Source organism: Halichoerus grypus, chromosome 6 (genome assembly GCF_964656455.1).
Source record: "Halichoerus grypus chromosome 6, mHalGry1.hap1.1, whole genome shotgun sequence".
In the NCBI taxonomy this organism is placed as follows: Eukaryota; Metazoa; Chordata; class Mammalia; order Carnivora; family Phocidae; genus Halichoerus; species Halichoerus grypus.
Window position 1 is genome coordinate 140,119,023 of NC_135717.1, and position 20,494 is coordinate 140,139,516.

Here is a 20,494-nt window from a genome sequence, read left to right on the forward strand (position 1 = left end):
ACTGTTATTTACTGGTCTATTGCTACCTGGTTTCTGAATTTCTCATTGACTTCCTCCAAATCAATTCCACGGTCTTCTGATCTATTAGACATGCACAGAATCTGCTCTCCATCTGCTCAACACCACAAATGTTAAATTCTTACTTTAACCTAATACCACCAGAGGTCTTTCATCTCTTGGGAAAACCTTTTCAGATCATTGAATTAAAATAGCTACCTTTGGGGGCACCTGGGTGGCTCAGTCGTTAAGCATCTGCCTTCAGCTCAGGTCATGATCTCAGGGTCCTGAGATCAAGCCCCGCATCGGGCTCCCTGCTCAACGGGAAGCCTGCTTCTCCGTCTCCCACTCCCCCCTGTTTGTGTTCCCTCTCTTGCTGTGTCTCTCTCTGTCAAATAAATAAATAAAATATATTAAAAAAAAAATAGCTACCTTTGCCTGATTGCTCCAAATTTTGTTCATGCTTACTAGCAAACCCTGAACCTAGTCCTAGGTATGCTCCATTCTAGATTAGCCTGCCATCGGTGCATGCTCTCACACTACCATTGCAGATAATACAGAGAGAGAATGGGTAAAGAAATGGATAGAGCTTCCAGGTTACACTCCTGTTACCCTTAATTGTTCTGTAATTAGGAGACCTTTCAAACAATCTGACCCTCAATTTCATCCTTTGTTAAGTGGAAACAATAGAATGACATGAGAGGGCTATAAGATTAAGATGATATGGATAAAAATACTACATAAACACAAAATATTGCCATTATAAAATACGCTGATTTTGAAAATATCTTTGTAATATTCTGAGATAGGACTGATTTTTTTTCCTTTAGTAATAATATTAAAAGTGGTGGTTAGGAACACTCAATATGGGATTATTATTATTAAACTTTGAGGTATATTAGATTATATGGGATTTTGTGAATTCTCTAGAGGAATATTTGGACATATTTATATTTAAAATATATGTGTGTGTATGTACACACATATTGAACATATATATGTATTTAATTCCAAACAATTGCTTCACAAATAAACTTTTTATTGATTGATTGATTGATTATAAGTAAATGTATCTCTTCATGGTATTCTTTATATGAAATTAAGATCTAAGGAACTTTTTAAGCAGGGCTAAAGTTGTTCTTGCTTATTTCCTTGTTAAAAATTTTATGCTAGAGTAATAGTACAAATGACAAGATTTTTTCTTTCTTATTCCTCTATATGAATCCAATCACAAATAACTCTTTCCATGTCTTTAAGTAAGTGATTTAATCTCTCTGGACAAACTTTTTTCACATAAGATGAATGAAGCAGTTGAACTATGATTTTCTATATATTCATTTAATAGAAATCCTCCCTCTGATTTCAGAGGAAATTAATATAAAATTTAATGTTGCTCTTGCTCTTTTAGCAAACTTATTTTCACCACAATATATTTCTTATAAAATAAAGTATTTGAAAAATATATCATTTGTTTTCTTTCTCAGACCTTTAGCTAACATTAGCTCAAACTACTTTTATTTTGCCCTTGAGATAGATTCACCTAAATAATATTTTCCTTGCTAACCTCAATAGCCTGACACAGTATATTACTTTTTGAGTCACTGTCCTCCTTTTCATTTCCAATATTTTCTTAGTCATAACTTTAAGAAAAGGCTTTTATAAAGCCACATTGAATACTGCTAGCTCTTTATTTTCTTTTCTTCGGAAATTGTAAAGTATTATAGTTCTATTACGGGGCTCTTACTCTCTGCCCCAGTGACTTGACTTCCATCTGTATTCACTTTTTCCCCCTAGCTCAACTCTGAATTCTCTTTATTTAACATTGTGGGTGCCCAGTTTAAAAAATCCATGTGGTTAATTTCTTTTTATCTAATTCTGATACAGAGAGCCCTGATGTTTTTATCCTTACCAGTTAGCTATAAAATTATTAGCAGTACTGCAAGGCCAAATGATCTTGAGAAAAAGGAGTGGAAGGGAAAACAGAGTGGGTAGTTCCTCGCCTTTAAGTGTCATTAAAACAAGTGGATGGCTCCACTTGTTTGCTAGAAAACAAAAACACAGTGTTCATGAGTTTTTTAGCACTAGAATTAATTTTTTCTTAATTTAAAAAAGTAATATAAACTAAATTTTAATGAAAAAACAGTACTTAAGTGCATATTCTCTAAAAATAAAATTATTCATTTCCTAAAAGATTACAGTCTAAAACTAACATATGCCAGATAGATAATCATTGACATTTTATGTATAAGCATGTTCTTATAATATGGATTTAATTTTCCTCTAACGTCAATGTTCACAGGTGAAGAGTGTACACCTCACTATTGGCTTAAATAGACTGAACAGTGGGAGAAAATCAAATCTAGAAATTGGAAATCTGAAAAAGTACAGTAGTAGCAGTGACAATAATGATAAAATAATAATAATGGTTAATATCTTTAAGTCCTGGATGTGTGCATGGAACTAGCACTTTATGTGCACTGCTTTACTTTATCTTCACAAGAAAACTTAAGGATATAGGTTGTATCTTTATGTATGTATTATAGATGAGAAAATGGAGGCTTGGAAGGGGTTTTGTACATTTTCAAGATCATACAGATAATTAGTGGTGAAATTGGAATTCTATCCAAATTCTTGCCCCAGAAAACAAACACTTAATTCTCTGTCCTGGAAAGAAAGAAGGAAAAAAAAAAAAAAAAAAAAAAAAAAGCTGTATCTTGAAAGGCAATGGCAGAAAGTATATAAACATAAAATTTAAAAAATAGCTATAAATTTATACAAACAATAGGTAAAATTTAGAAAACTTGATTATTTTTTCATTTTTTTCACAAAATGATAGTTATGAATGGATTTTACCAGACAACTAATGGGTTATTAAAGGTATAATGTTTAATGACATGTGCAAATCTTGATTAAATGGAACTCTATAGTACCACTGTATAGGATATACAAGCCTTTACACCAACATGGAGAATTTTCTTGGTACCTCTCTTATGTATCATTTCTGTGGTCTACAGAAAGCCTTGGCTAGGTTTACACTTAATGAATTTCTAGTTTCTAAAGTCTCTAATTCCCACACTTGCCATAAGACACACTTTTCTCCTCAGTGCCCCAATCCAATTTAGTTTCTATTCTGATTGAGTAGCCTAAAATAGATGGCAAAGGGAACATTAAAGTTGTAAATAAATGAATCCATTGAAAAATGAATAAAGAAAATGATGAAATGAGATCTTAATTAGAGCAAAAAATGTGAAGAAAAAATGAACAATAGTATTTTTTAAAGCAAAGAACAGAGAAGCAAAACATTAAGCAAAACAGATGAAAACACTTTTAAAATAGCAAATGATATTTTAAAAATCCCATACAATGAAGGGATAAATTAAATGTCAGTAGCTTGGGGTCTAGATTAAAGAGTATCTGAGAAATGAAATTAGAAAAGGACAAATGACCTGATCTTTCCTTTAATGGAGATAAGTCTTCTATGAAGGACAAAGAGGTGATGTCAACCTCGTAGTACCAGGTAGAGGTCTTCAGCCTATCCCCAGAGTTTGGGAAGAACATAAGAATAGGAGAGAGAATAAAAATCTTATTCTTGCAAAAACTAGAGTTTATCTACATCCAGTATGTTAGTAGAGTCTTCTTAATATTCATGAACAAAAATGGTATTAATTGTAAATTTAATCTCAGTATACAAGTAAAACCCATTTCTTGTTAGCCAATAGTCTCCTTCGAGGAACTTTGAGATACAAACATCTAATACCATTTAAGTTGTCTAGGATTCTAATCACTGAGAGAGAATGTATGTTGGGTATGATATGAGGTAGGGTGGTAGACAGGAAAAGAAATTGGCTAAAATATTGATAGGACCAGAGCCTGGAACAGAGATAACTAAACTGGATTCATATTCTACTTACTAATTTCTTCTAAAATTAGTTTACTTGTTTCTACATGCAGCTGTTGGATGCAACTATTAAAATCATGTAGCTTTTAATAAGTGGGATCTAGACATTGTGCTGGGAGTATTTTTAGAATAAAGATTTCTTTTAAGTGGATATTATAATGATCCTCTCATACAAAGACATTTATTGGAAAACATATTAAAGAGGTAATTTATTATTCTTATCTTTCTCCTCCTCCCCCTCCCCCATTTTCCCCATCAAATACTTAAAATTTATTTTAAATTAACATCTATTACCTCAATTCTCCCACTACGAAACTTTTCTAAAATAAGATTTGAGAAATATTTTAGAAAATGGAAGCTAATAATTTACATAAAATTACAATTTTGCAGGACACTCAAAGTATTTGTCATTAAAAGGATTAGTTTATATCAAGGTTGTCTTCTCTTACCCTACACTTAGAATAAGTATCGTAATCTTAAACATTACATAAATAGGAGAGATTTAATTAAAACTTCAAGAAATGTGTTACTGTTAATTGAATTCTTGCTACAGTTACCTTTGCAAACCAATGTTAATGAAACTCCAGTTCAAAGTGGATGGGTTTGGGGAATTGAGATAGCTATTTATGTCCTTACCTGAGATGCCATGATACTCTTGTCAGTAAAATAGAGAGCCCAATTAGGAGAGCTCTCATTTATAGCTATTGATCAAGTTTACACCAACTGCTGGGATTTCTAAACAAAACGAATCAGAGGTTCAAAGGCCATAAAGCAAGGTCAGTGAGTGAGAAAGGGAAAAACTTCTCTGCCTTTTGAAAGCCTTTCACCTGTGGAGCAGAGAATGGATTTGCTCCTACCTGAAGCCAGGTTCCGCTCCGCCCCTCACCTAGCTCGCTGTCCCTTCCCCCACTCTCTGAACGTCCCAGTTTGGTATCTCTTGGTATGGTATTACCAAGCTATAAATTGTCCGAGAGCTTAGAGACAATCAGGTCAGCACCGCTCTCACAAGGGAAAAGCTTCTTACTTCCGAGCAGAATCGTTCACGGGGAAGAAGAGGAAGGCGGGAGGGAACCCATGCTTTAGTCGTCACTGTGCTGGGGAGGGTGGAGAGAGATGGGGGAGGGGACTGACAGAAACTGCATTCCCAACAGGGTCGCACTTGGCCCAAGTCTACAAACTTAGTGGTGGCTGCAGTGGAAACTCCCAGTGCACTCTCCACCGCCTGGCTGCCGCAGCTGCTGGGTGGAGTCGCGCTCCCCGGCCCCACCTATGGGACGGATCTTCCCCAGCATTGCTGGTCCACAGCACCCTTCACGAAAAGTCTGCAGGCATCCATCTAGCAAGACTCAGATTATTCTGCCCACCACTTCCACCCCAGAACCCCGACAGAATACTATGATTAGCCCAGAGGACCCCCTCCCTGTGTCTCAGTTTGAGGATCCTTTCATATCCCCCGCCCTGCTCTGCTTTTGCAGCTCTGCTGGGTCAAATGGCCAAAGACAAACTTCTGCCTCTCCTTCCCCGCTCCCACCTTTTCAAAAACCCACAGCCTGCGAGCCCACACACATCGGAACTCCTAGGTTGCTGTTGCATTCTGGGCATGCTCAGTATCAGAGCAGGTTTTGATTGAAAGTTAAAAAAAAAAAAGAAGAAGAAAGAAAGAAAGAAAGAAAGGAAGGAAGGAAGGAAGGAAAGAAAGAAAGAAAGAAAGAGGGGAAAAGCTTTGTATTATGCTGTCTCCTTCTCTTGTGCCTATGGCTTGCTGAACAGGTTGCAGGGCATCCCTGAGCCTACCCAAAGGGTTTATCAGATGCCCTTGATTCCGTCTCCTTGGGATCTATCCCTCTCTTAGTTCACCCGCTCCCCCAGGCCTCCCGAATCTCCCTCTTCTGGTCCCTGTCCGCTATGGGGATGGAGAGACACTAACAGAACTGGGATGGGCGATGTTGGCTGAGCGGATCCACCTATTATTAGTGCGCCCGGATTGGCTCCTTGGAGCAGCGTACCCGAGGTGGAACCAATCAGGAGGTTGGGGCTGGGAGCTGATGGGCGGCCGCCTCCTCACTGGAGGGATTCCTGGAGAAGCTGCAGTGTGGGGATGCTCTAGACCGAGTACTGCCCTCGGTGTCTTTTCACCTCCTCCTCCTGCAGCGGCGGCGGCGGCAGCGGCAGCAGCACTTAGCAGCGGCAACTTGAGGCTGCACCCCGGGCCAGCCCCCCAGGGTGGTGCTCAACTGAGAGGGGGGCTCAGCGCCCCAAGGGGTGTGTGTAGGGTGAGGGTGGCCAGCTGGGACCAGCTGGTGGCCCTGAGAAACCTCCCACACACCCACACCCACACACCCCTTTTGTGTTGCAGGCTGCCCCTCCAAGAGCAGAGGCAGCAAGAGGACGCGTGTGTCTTGCACAGATCCACGCGGGGAGAGCAGTGGGGACGGAGACCGGCACCACCTTCTGGTCCTCCAGGTAAGACAGCGAGACTGGCAGCGTGGCCACCTCGGAGGTGCCCATTTGCTTGAATCCGTCCGCAAGATTTTACTCTCGGTACACTTGGGTTTTGGTGGTGGGAGGCTGCGACCTGGGGAGGGAGCCCCGGGTTGCCTATTGTGAGAAATATAATGAGCCACATGTACATCTCCTGGAAAAGCACTTTGCACAGCGCCCGTGATTTAGAGCCTGGAGTTGCTGTTGGGCATCCCCCATCTTCTTGCTCCCTCTTTCCTTCTCATTCTTTCTTCTCCGACCCCCACCCCCAGTCTCAATCTCTCACCTCCCCCGCCCCTCGCTCAGTCTCTCTCGCGTCTTCACCCTCCTCCCATCCTAAGAAGGCACAGGGTTTCTTTCTCATCCTGGAGGGGATTGCCTTTTCTCAGAGGAAAGAGGGGGGTGGTGAAGAAAAGAGAAAGATTTCTTTTTTCACCGCCCCCCCCCTCCCGGGGTGGGGAACCGAGGTAGAATACAACCTCTACGAAAATTAGAGTACAGAAAGCAATTAAACTGAATAAAGGGAGTAGACAAGCCACCCAGCCCGGGCTGTCAGAGAGGGGAAGCATCAAGTTTGACTTGATCTCCTCCTTGCAAGAGGCTGTGCCTCTTACTTGATTCCTTCAAAGGAAACAGAAATAAACCACTGATCTAACCCACTTTCAGCTGCTTAATTGTTGTTGCTTTTAAGTGCTAACCATCTGATTTTTCCTGTTTCCATCTGTCCTGTGGGACTGATTATTTGGTATTGCCCATCAGTGGTAAGGTCTGAACTTTCAGGGGTTTCTCATGTAAAGAAAAAAAAATTAAAAACAGATTATTACTTTCCTGAGGTTCTCTGGTATGGCCTTTTTGTTGGGGGGCAAAAAATGTAAAGTTTCAAAACATTTGTAAGTGACACCAGTGTTATCAAGAGGTTTGGAGTTCTACTTTGAGAAGGCTAATCTTCTAGTTAGTTTTGTGTACATGTTGATTTTCACTTTATTGAATATTAACCCTTCGGTGAAATAAAGCAACTGTTTCACTTTTCTGTTAAAACTAATTTTGTGTATGAATTGCCACTTCATTCTACCTTTTCTCTATGTTTGCATTTTATTGCCTGGATATCAAATTCATGCCTTGCCTTATTTTCCTTTAATGAGAATATTTAATGGATGTAAACATGGTGTTTATGCAATTTCAGTACTCCATTTGGAAGGCACATGGAAGCTCAGTTGGCCAAGAATCCTCTTGTACTGGAACAAAGTTTTGAAAGTAATGGTAGGAAGATAGCCTCAAATTTTAAAAATCTTAAAAGGAAAATTGTTTTTGTTCTCGTGTCTTACTATAAGAAAGAGAAGGATAGCAAAACAACTATGTTCCCTGGCTGCCGGCCGGCACAATAAGTCAAGTGAAAGGTACTTGTTGGACAGAGCCTTGACAGCAGCTTCAGCATCTAATTCCATCATCAGTGATATAAGCTTTCCTTTCCTATTATTCGTCAGAGATGGCTAAGTGATTATTGTCAGATGGGAGGAGGTAGAGAGAAGTGCCTAGTTGAATGTAATGGGAAAGCATTCCAAGTGGGTCCTACATGAGCAGAGAGAAGCCAGCAGATGTTAGTGTCCAGATGAATCCTTTCCTTTGATTTAGCAGGGGAAATGCCAAGTCTTACATTTTTTTCTATGTGCACACTTGGGATAAGAAAAGGCAATCTTCTCTCTAACTCTGTCTGCTCTTCCACACTCATTTACGTACCCCAGAAAGTATTTTTTTCAGCACATATCTTTAGTGTATAAGTTTATACACTGACTTAGAGAAGAGCTGGTTTCATTTACCATCAATGTAATGCATATTTTCTAAACCCATTTTCCATTTGAGGCACTTATCTTTCCTATCTAAGTAGAATTACCTAGAGTCACAAAAACAAGATCTTCTGTCTAGGGCTTTGACACTTAAATGCCTTTTTTTTTTTTTTTTTAAATTTTTAATGTAGTATCTCTGTTGAAAGCTAACTAATTTTTAGAGGTGCCACCTTTTGGATACAAGGACAAAAGGACAATCACTTAATCGCTTCATGTGTGTACAACTGAATTAACAAGTTTAGACATGAAAAGATGTACAAAAAGGAAACCCAATTACTTCCCATGTGAGCAAATTAAGATTTTGTTTGCTTATTTCTCTACCGTCTAAGGAAAGGTAAAAGTTTGGGCTTGATTTGTGACATTTATTTTCATTTCTCTTTACAAATGTTAATTATAGCAAGGACATGTAAGAGAGACGCATATAAGTATTTAGTTTTTCACATACTTCTGAAAAATTAAGCCTTTATATTCTAGAAGTCAGAACTAATTCCAATATATAGTAAGTGGGTTGAGAGAGACTTGAAATGGTACATTGTAGGAAATTATTTCCCTGTCATCCCACAAAATGTTCCAGTGTGATAATTTCATACAATCTTCATATTTTCTCCTTTAAAAAGAATATCTTAGCAAATCTTATTAATGTTTCAGAGCAAATATGGTAATTAAACTTTAACATATTTTTATCAGAACTAAAGTCTGCTCCTATACAGAGGAAATCCTAAACTGTTAATTCCATAAAATACCACACAATAGAGAGTTGTTGCAGAGTGGTTTGAAGCTTCATTTCCTAACAGAGAATATTATTCTATTTGGTCAAATGATCAGATAGTTCTAATCAAGAAATATGAAAATGGAAAACATGGTATTTACATGATAAGATTTGCATATTAGGCTTGGTGCTAACTGAAAATAAAACTAGAATATAGTAGCTTGTTTTAATTATATTTGCAAAATGAAATAGAAGATTAATAAATGCAGAATGTGTTAGAAATCTGAAAGTTAATTTGAACTTCCCGTTAACCTAAAGACACCATGGACATGATATCAATTCATCTCTTTCGAGGTCAGTTTATTAAATCAATTTAGAGAAATTCCCCGAACAGGTTTTGAGAAACATTTAATCTTAAAGAACTCAACTTAAGACAGATAATTCTATGAGCCTGAAATACTTATGGCTCTTATGATTTCCAGTTTGTGCAACAGCCGGGAAGAGATATCATTAATGCCAAATTGGAACATAACATTTCTTTTTCTAATGGTAGTGATTAGATGATTTGGGGGAGGGAAAGCAGAAATAAAACCGTTTGATTACATAATGGAACAAATTTGGTCTGTTATTACAAAAAGCCAAGACCAAAGTTTGACTTTCTGCCATAGAATAATGTAGGTGTGGGTCTTGCAAGGGTTTTTGCTAAGTAATAATGCTTTCTAAAATTACATATCTGATCTACTTGTGGATTTTTAAATTTTTTAAATGATTTGCTTGTCATAAATCCATCTGTATCAAAAGTTTAATGTATAAGAGATGCTTTTTAGCTGAATTTGTTTTCCATTGAAGTTGGCCAAAGCTATTGAAACAGGAATAAAGTATATGGCATCTAAATACATAAGTATTTATCATTTAGGGACGTATGTATGCATATATATGTGTGTGTATACATTTTTAAATTATGTAACATTTTCTAAAAGGATTAGAGATTAATGGACAGTATCAAATAATCTGCTGAAGCTAGGGAGTACTCCTGTAAAAAGTACCATTCAAAGAAAAATAACAGTGTCTTGGGGATGCTTTTAACAGTTCTTTGGTTGAAAGCCTAGGAATACCCAGAGGCAAAATTAACAGGGGGTCTAGATCTTTCCCTTTATATAGCTCTTCCATGGCTTTGGCAAGAAGTTATTTTTATATGAATCAGTATTTAAAAAAATTCTCAGTACAAGAAGATGCACTTCTATATACAGGTAACAAGCTGAAGTCATATTTTCACATGATTTGGACATAATGGAGGGATAAACTTTTTGTTTTTCTAAGGCTTCTATCAGGTGTTTCTTTGAACATTTGCATAAAGGTAAATTTGTTCCCAATCTTTTACATAATTGAATGACATGGTTATCATTGCTTTTTCAGGTTAGTGGGTGTGGATTGATATTTTAATAATTACTCTAGGTATGATCAATATTTTTTGTAGTATTTTTGAAAACTTGATTTAAACCTCTCCATTAAGTATGGTCATTTTTTTAAAGCAGGGATTTAATTCCTCCAGTTAGAAGAAGACAGTATTTTTCCTTTAGCTTCTCTGTCATTTTAAGAGTTCTTGAAGAACTATTTTATATTGACTATAAGAAACTATGGCAGCAGGGCATATGAACGTCAATCTACTCATGTTAGTAATAGGAAAATAAGCTTATTTTAAATTATATTGCAAATATATTCATGCTATCTATTGTAAGTAAGAAAACATGCTGTCCTTTCTTGTATCTATGAATAAAACTTCAACCTTTACTGTTTTAGTGTGTACAATGAGAAATATGCTATGTTGTCAAGAGAGTAAGCACTGGAGATGCTATTTGTGTAGTTTTAAATAGAATTATAGAGGTCCTTTTGCAAAGAAGACTCCTTTTAAAATATCTGTTTCCTTAATTTAAAAGCAATATTTAAGAGAGTTCTAAAACAAATTAAAGCCCAATTTAGAATAAAAATAACACATTTATAATAGTATTAGAAATGAATTTTCTGCCACATCCTTAAAAAATGCAAAGCAGATTTAAAAAATTATTTCTCTAATTTCTGTAATTTTTATATTTATTTTAATTATAAATTCTAGTTGTGTAGAACTAGTTCTTATTCTCTCTGGGCTTCCTTTGTCTCTACAATGCTCAGTGCTTGGAAGTTTATGAGGCATGCTGGTTTCCATAATTTACCAGTAATGTAAATGAGGGGAGGTCACAGTTCATCTTTTTGGTTACTGCTATTGTGGAGATACAAAAAAATATACTGGTCATTCCTGTATTGGTCTCACATGTAGTATGTTGAACATACTAATTAGACACATAGGGAGTAATTTTGTTAAAGAGGAGCTCTGGAAAATTGTAAAGCAGATGAAGATAATAAATGCCCTTTATTTCTTAGCTGTTTGTACAAAATGGGAGCTGGAAAATTTCCATGCAAAATGAGAATGGCCTTTTTCAGCTAGTGTAAAAATCTGGTGAAACTATTTGGTTAAGGTATAATTTCTTAACAGCCATGTAAGACAACATTTCATCACACATACCAGATAACAACTGTGCTAGAATAACCCCAAATACTGTAGGTAAGATATATGGCTAAGTGCCTCAGTCAGGAATTAATTTTTGGTTGAAATATGTAATTAATCAAATCCAGATATTGTACTGAAACTTGGGTCTTACCTCATCCCAGTGAACCTATTTCTCTGTGAAATGTAGCTTTGTTTTTAATTCTAAACAGTGTAGAGCTCATATAATTATTATATTTTGCCAAAGAATATTATGAGTAAAAGGAGTTGTATGTTTTTTCTAAATAATTCAACTAGTTACTCAAGGATAAAATGCACATAGGCACTTAAACACAAATAGAATCACAGAGTTACTTAAATATAGAACATTCTTATACTACAATTGCTTAAATAAGACCCACTATTTCTTGTCCTTCTCCTACATCCTCCCTGACTACAACCATCTTTTCAGTCACATGGGAATTGAGGGGAAAGGTACGCAAGACCACCTCGCACCTCTGATGAGAGTGCCCCCCGGGTGTGGCCTCCAGGGGGCGGTCTCTTGTTTTTATCTGAGGTCCATTTCCTCTCTGGGCCAGCCTTGTGGCCCAGACTTCACTTGAGCTTGGAAGCAGGTAATTGGACTTACTAATTGCTACTTAGAGATTTGTGGGCATATTTTCATCAACATGAGGCAAAAACACTCAGACAAAACATACACAGCTATACCAAAGTTAGTACTAACACTTTTAAAATGTGATGTTGATCTTCTATGTTTTATGATAACGGATAAAAGAGCTTTTATTTCATATAATTTCTTTTCATTACTCACAAATTATCCAAACAAATGGTGAGATTGTTAAACCATGAATCAGTGTAACTTTTTATACTTATTAACACAATGGATAAAGCTGAAATTATTGTTAAAAAGAATTTCAGATACTTGGATAGGTTTTAGTACTTCTGAAATACATACTTGTGTCTTGTTCTGGAGCCCTTAAGCATTTACATAACTCATCCTTATCATCACAGATAACTGAGAATTGGTTTGCTTTTCTGTGGAACTTCTAGATATTATTGTAAAACACCACCTAAGATTGCTTTTAGGGTGGATTTTTTTTTTTAAAGATTTTATTTATTTATTTGACAGAGACACAGCGAGAGAGGGAACACAAGCAGGGGGAGCGGGAGAGGGAGAAGCAGGCTTCCCGCTGAGCAGGGAGCCCGATGTGGGGCTCGATCCCAGGACCCTGGGATCATGACCTGAGCCGAAGGCAGACGCTTAACGACTGAGCCACCCAGGCGCCCCTAGGGTGGATTATTAATCATCTGTTTTCTGACATAATTTTATGTGAGCGTTACTGTAAATGTAAACAACAATATAGTATCACAGCAGCAGGCTGGACTCACGAAAATGTCCATTTAGAATTGTGTGCTCTCTCCTTGAGAAGGAGAAAGAGCCAATCGAGTGTATTTTTTTCTTTATGATGTATGTACCCCAGTATTCTAGCAATGTAAACAATGGATAGGACCTTGGTCACCACCTGTGAAATATGGACACTGCTTACTTGAGAAAAAAAAAAATCAAATTTTTTTTTTTTTTTAGACAAATAACTTAATGACTTTTGAGACAAGGACAAGAGGTATAACACAGGAGAAGAAGGCCTAGCTGAGCTTCTCTAGCCATCAGGCTTTGAGTTAGCAGGATTATTAAGAACAGTTGACACAATTTCTCAGGAGAAAGACAAGGTAGCAAAGCATTGAATCTGTTTCTGACTTAGATTCTCTGCCAGATCCTGGTTTACAAGGCTGGCTTTCTGCCTAATCCCCAGCATTTTCATCAGATTTGAGGAATGAATAAAGTGAACCATTGGGCATTACAGCATATTTCTAGAGCACCAGAATCTCTTCTATAAATAGAATAACATCACCATCCTATTTTAACCAGAGTCCAAACTCCAAGGCCACAGTTTTTATATTTAAATATATATGAATCAGACCACTATATGCCTAAAAATGCTTGAGTTTTATCTGTCTGGGTACAGGAAATTCTCATGTTAAAAGCTTAGTTAACAACATGATAGTACATGTATCTATTTTTAGTTTTTTATTTAAAATTAATATGTAAAATGTAAAAAACCAAGCAATCACCTTGAGATACATCTAATAATTCAAAAAAGTGACTTGTCAACAAAAAGCCAACATACTCCTAAATTGACCAAAACTGATCTTCTTTTAAATTGTGAAAACATAAGGACAAAAAGTACTTGATAGGCAAGCTTCCATTTTTTTTTTTTAAATGAGATTCGTAGGTACTTCCCAACACTTATAAACACCACAAAATGCATATTGATGATTTGGAGAGCCAACTCCTTTAGGAAAGAGTAGACAGGTTCTGTTATGGCTTTGAGAATCTGTTTCATCCTTTATATATTGAACACATAGTGACAGTTTTATTTCTCTTGACTTCTGGACCTTTGGACTTGTATGCCTTGAAGCATATTACTACTCCCTTCCGGCATGGAAGAGATTTGCTCAGCTTTCCGGCTAAGAGTAATCTTGTAACTCCCTTGCCTTTCCTTATATTTTCTTCCTTCTTCACCTCTTCCCTTCCTACCCTCTCCTTATTCTTCCTTCTTTCCTCTTTCTATCTTAATGAATTATCTTCTTATAGAACTGGGAGCTTAGTACTCTAGGGCCCATACTAATCTCTACCAGCTGGATTTATTTTTTTTTGTCAACAAGCAAGAAATTTATTTCTTAATTTGTATACATTTTAGGTTAGCTTCACAAAACAGCTGTATAGATAAATAAGGGAGCAGCCTCTTAATTTGTTTATGGAATGTGCCATGATTTGAATGTTTTTAAGGTCTTACAGGTAAAGTCTAGCCTATTGGTAATTTCTAGACCAAATTTGATTACAGAGAGATAGAACAATAATGTTTGAAAGTCCCAACAAATGGCATGTCCTATTAGGCACTTTTTTTTCCTATTTTGTTCTTCTAATGATAACAATTAAATCACTGTTTTCATGACAGTTAATATAGCACTGTATTTTTAAGAATTTCATTGCCTTACTTGATTTTGATGATGAAGAGATTCTCCATTTTACAGATGTGATAAAGGAGACTAAGAAATTAAGTTACCTGCTTGCATTTACACACTTAGGAAGCCTTTTATAATTTTCATCTACTGAATCATACTGCCTCAGCATTTAATTAAGAAAAAAAAAAGTACGGGGCGCCTGGGTGGCTCAGTCGTTACGCGTCTGCCTTCGGCTCAGGTCATGATCCCAGAGTCCTGGGATTGAGCCCCGCATCGGGCTCCCTGCTCCGCGGGAAGCCTGCTTCTCCCTCTCCCACTCCCCCTGCTTGTGCTCCCTCTCTCGCTGTGTCTCTCTCTGTCAAATAAATAAATAAAATCTTAAAAAAAAAAAAAGTACGTTTTCAAATTTTCTCACTATATATGAAGTAGTTTGCTATTTCCTATCAAAATTAGAAACAAACATCTGTGGTCCATATATACAATGGAGTACTACCCAGCCATCAGAAAGGATGAATACCCAACTTTTACATCAACATGGATGGGACTGGAGGAGATTATGCTAAGTGAAATAAGTCAAGCAGAGAAAGTCAATTATCATATGGTTTCACTTATTTGTGGAACATAAGGAATAGCATGGAGGACATTAGGAGAAGGAAGGGAAAAATGAAGGGGGGGAAATCGGAGGGGGAGAGGAACCATTAGAGACTATGGACTCTGAGAAACAAACTGAGGTTTCTAGAGGGGAGGGGGTGGGGGATGGGTTAGCCTGGTGATGGGTATTAAAGAGGGCACGTACTGAATGGAGCACTGGGTGTTATACGCAAACAATGAATCATGGAACGCTACATCAAAAACTAATGATGTAATGTATGGTGATTAATATAACATAATAAAATAAAGTTTAAAAAAAAGAAAAGATAGGGAAATTTTAATATTTTGTCATTACTCTTGTGACCCTAACTTTGAAATAAATTGTATTTGTATTTTAAAATTATTCAAAGGACAGTTTCTAAAATGTAAGAGAAGTCACTAAGCTTGAGTCACTAGGCTCGGTTGGCCCTTAGTCATTGCTGTATCACTGCAATTTGAAATGTCATCACACTTGTTTCCTTATTTGTGAACTACAGAGTCCTAGGCCACCTCCTAAGTGCACAGAGATGTGATTGAGATAATGAGTACTGTAGCTTTACCCCAAGTTCTCCATCTTCATCTCTCATTATGTTCCTCATTTGCACTCACACACGCAACTTGTTACTGCTTCCTGAACCTAATATTAATGGAATTGTTCAATCTATCGATGCTTTTCTCTTCTATTTCAAGATGGAGAATGCTAAGCAAGGAACAATATCCAAGCCCAATTATTATTCAGTCTTCATGTGAAGCCCATCAGTTGGCAATTCTTAGTGTGAAGAAATAAACACAGTTGGGAGTGATTGCCAAGAGCCATACACGTTGTGATGTGGACTAACTTGATTGACTCTCTAGCTTATCTGATACAAGGAAACAGGAGTTTTAATTGGGAAAGGCCTGTAGAAAGAATGCAAGATTAATTAGAGCATAGGAGAGGTATTTATGGGGATTTTTGGACAAACACAAGCTAATCATATTCTCGTGTTCTTACTGCACGTCAGGCACTTTTCTGTGTACTTTCTATGTTTCATTCCATTTAATATTTCCAATAATCTTAAGAGGTTGGTACTAATTTGTAATATTTTAAATGAGAAAATTGTGGGGAGAAAAGTAACTTGTCAGGGTCCTATGACTATTACATAGTAGGATATCGATTGAAACCCAAGCAGTCTATTTATAGAACCAGTACTCAACCATAAGCAATTATCATATTATCATTAAGCTCCTCAGTGGAAGAAGGGGAGCAAGTGGTGACCAAGAATTAGAGGTGCCTAAAAGAGATTGAAGAGACACAAGCAAACTTTATCCACTTCATAGTTTGAGTCAATATGACCATCATGGTGATGTGATAAAAGCATGAAACTTAGAGTGTTATAGACCTGGGTACAAATACCTACTCTGTCATGGTGAGCTTCAGTAAAATATTTCACTGCTAGAGGGTTCATTTCACCAGGAAGAGAAATGTAATAATGTTTGCAAATTGTCTCATACTTTGTTAGTGGGTGCCGATCTGACTGACCACCCTTGTCACCCATTTTTATTAGTCAGGAACTATTTCACTTGCAAAAATTCCACCTAACTCAAAATGATTTAAGAAAGAAAAGGGATTTTAGAGCTCGTGTTACCATAAAGTTCAAGAATATTTTGGATTTAGTCTTGCCTGGAAATGGGAAATCAAACCGTATGATCCCCTACTCCCTCCCCGCCTCTTATCTTGGTTCTACTTTCCTCTGCCATCACTTTATTTAGACTCAGGCTCTTTGTTTACAGTGGTCAGAATGCACCAAGTGACTATAGGGTTATGTAAGAAATTTTGATGTAAAGAGAACATCTTTTTTGTCAAAAAATTCCGGGATAAGTTTGATGGGAACAACTTGGGTTACTTGCCCTGAACCCATGAAATAGGATATTTATCTAAGCTGAGCATTGTGCCATCCCTGGATTTAAAAGTTGGACATAGCATTACTTAACTAAATGGAAAGAGTTTTGCTGTTACAAGAAGGAAAATGACTAGATTTAGGGCAGGCAAAAGCAGCAAAGATCCAGTTCATAAGGTATAGGCACTGACCCTGAGAAAGGATGCCAGCCGGCCTTAATGCTGGACCAGGCTCCTGGAGAGCCCCTGTTTTTCCAGCCACTAACCCCTCAGTCTGTGGGTCATGGGAAGATCCAGGGAATTCTAGGGAAAGGTCCATAGTAGTTGAGGTTGTGGAGAGTAGTGGCACTCAGAGGCTTGAAGCAATGGCCATTTACCAACAAATATGGAAATACTCAATAATTTGACAACAGGTATGGCTAAATCTTTGCGGAAAGACAATATCAGAGGCTGAGGGCTAAGTTGAGTGTCATCTAATTTTGGGAGTCTTTACTGTCTTTCTTTTTCTTTTTTAATATAGTAGCAGGTACTTCTAGAACTTAAGGATTCGTAAATTCTGAGCTCAATAGAGCTCAGAACAGCCAACTGAAGATATGTACAGGGCCAGCTCTGCATAGGTCAATACTTTAAATTTTTGTTGTGTGTGTATGTGGGGGGAGGGGGGGTTACTTCAAATTTATAACTACCCTATTGGCCTAACCACCTATATATTGCTACAGATGCAACAGAATGCATTTGCACAAAAATATAATACATTTTCTCCTTGCTGTACCCTGAAATGAAAAGGAATTATTTAGGAATAATGTGTGTTTCTTCAGGAACTACCAACATGTTTTTATTACATGCCAGGCACTGTTTTGGATGCTGGGAATCCAGAAGCGAACACATCAGGCAAGCTCTGTGCTTTTTAAGGCAGCTTGCATTTTAGGGAAGGATACAGACAATGAAAACCAACATCAGTAACAGCAAAACACAACTAAGATGGTTTCAAAAAGTGAGAAATGCTATAAAATAATAAAATAAGGCAACATTGGGGACTCTGGTCAACTAAAACTATGTAAGTTGAGGCGTAAAAGGAGAAGGGGCCAGCTACGTAAAAATTCCAGGAAGAGCACTGCGGGCAGAGGAAACCGGGTGCAGAAGCTCTGTAGAGGGAATGAGTTTGGCCTGCTCATGGAAGACACAGAAAGCAAATATAGCTGAAGTATAAAGATACTGGTTTCATGAGTAGAACTGTGATTTAATATTTTAATTAAAACAATCTTTAAACCTGATTAAGGAAATTTTCAAAACAGTATGATCGTACATAACCTCAAAATCACTTATCTGTGTAATACATTTCCAGTCTGTGTTCATAGGCTTACATTTTTTTAAAAATATTTTATTTATTTATTTGACAGAGAGATAGAGAGCACAAGCAGGGGGAGCAGTAGAGGGAGAGAGAGAAGGAGGCTCCCCGCTGAGCAGGGAGCCCAATGTGGGGCATGACCTGAACTAAAGGCTGACTCTTAACTGACTGAGCCACCCAGGCGCCCCAGAGGCTTACATTTTTTTATGGTTACAATCATGGAATACATACTATTTCCACCCTGACTTTCAAATGCATTCTTAGAAGTCTTACAGGTATATATTTTCACTCTCCATATTCATCTTTAGAAGTGTAACTCCTTTTGTGGCATGTATTCCTTAGACACTTTCTATATATCATCTCTTGAATCTTGATAACCTTTCTTGTTTTGCCCTCCATTTCTAAGGGAATTGCATACATGGCCTACCCCCAATTTTATCATTTCTCTGAATTTAAGTGAACACCTTGGCTTTTTATCACACTAATGATTTTTTCAATGTAATTTCCTTTTGAGTATATATTCGATTATATCCTACAAAACTCTAATTTAGATTTTGAAACAAAAGTAAATAAACACTGGAAACATAATGAAACAAATCATTTTGTGTTGATTGTCATTTAGACAACACGGGTCTCAGAGCATTAACCGGAAATTATTTTTCCTTTATCTAGTTTCATATCCTGATTTCAAGAACTCAATAACCCAAGTCTACCTAGGTCACTTTATGATAGTAAACCGGGTGCTGACAGAGGTATATTAACTTTTGTGAGATTGCAGTACCACTCAATACACCACAGCAGTAATGAAGTAATAATTAAAGTGTCAATCTTAAATGGTCTTTTTTCCCTTAAGATTCCTCTGGACATTATACTCTGATAATAACCTATTTTGAAAATGGAGTTTTCTTTGCTGAAGTTGCACAAAATCACCTGTGTGTGAATATAGCAAGAGTATTACGATAAGTATTATGATCAGTATTCTGGTCAATAAGTGATATGCTTGGTTTTCCTTATCTGTGGAATCAAGGCTCTATTGTATCCTACGTACCTTATGTTTTAGTACAGATACATATATACTTGCATATATTCGGATTTTTTTAAATATTGCTGATTGTGCCACTAACTGCAAGTGTTTCAGGATTTTGCAATGATATTTTTTTATCATCTCTGACTTGCCGGTGCCTGAGAGACAGTTGGAAGAGTGTTCTATAGAATTATTATGTATACTTAATACACAGACACACACACATAATATGAACAGAAGTTCAATGAAATATTTTTTTTAAGATTTTATTTATTTATTTGACAGAGAGAGAGAGAGAGCGAGAGCAGGAACACAAGCAGGGGGAGTGGGAGAGGGAGAAGCAGGCTTCCAGCGGAGCAGGGACCCTGACGCAGGACTCGATCCCAGAACCCTGGGATCATGACCTGAGCCTAAGGCAGACGCTAATGACTGAGCCACCCAGGCGTCCCTCAATTAAATATTTTTTCATGGTGTTGTGTTCTAGTATTCTTCTTCAGTTTTCTTTTTTTCTAATTCATTAAATAAATCTGGTCATGGCCAAGTAAGTTAACAACCTACTAACAGGTAGCAATCTGTAGTTTTAAAAATACTTCTTGTAAAAGTATTACCAATTTTCAAAAAATTATAGTACATTTAAAAATTCCATTAAGCATATGTAAGTACAATGGATATACAGAAATTTACAGTGGCTTATTTTAAATATAAGGGATCATCCTACTGCAAATGCATGAAGTGTAATAGAATTTCCATACCAAAATTATAATGTTCTTGCTATTATATGGGTAATTTTGTGTAAATTTGCAGTGGATTATTGTGTTATTTTATTTTATTAATTTTTATTTAAATCAGTTAACATACAGTGTAATATTAGTTTCAGGTGTACAATTTACTGATTCAACACTTCCATACATCACCCAAAGCTCATCACAACTGCACTCTTTAATCCCCATCAACTATTTCACCCATTCCCCCCACCCACTTCCCCTCTGGTAACCATCAGTTTTTTCTCTATAATCTGTTTCTTGGTTTTCCTCTGTTTTCCCCCTATGATTGTTTGTTTTGTTTCTTAAATTCCACATATGAGTGAAATCATATGGTATTTGTCTTTCTTTGACTGACTT

General features: G+C 37.0%; 1 protein-coding gene across 2 annotated transcripts in view; it reads left to right on the forward strand.

Moving 5' to 3' along the window:
* Positions 1–5,943: 5,943 nt before the first annotated feature.
* The window catches only part of SYT1 (synaptotagmin 1), a 525,751-nt gene continuing 511,200 nt past the window's right edge, over positions 5,944–20,494 (forward strand). For both annotated transcript variants that reach the window (XM_078076347.1, XM_078076348.1), the window contains exon 1: positions 5,944–6,358. The gene's annotated coding sequence lies outside the window, so the exon portion shown is untranslated. The remainder of the gene's footprint in view (positions 6,359–20,494) is intronic.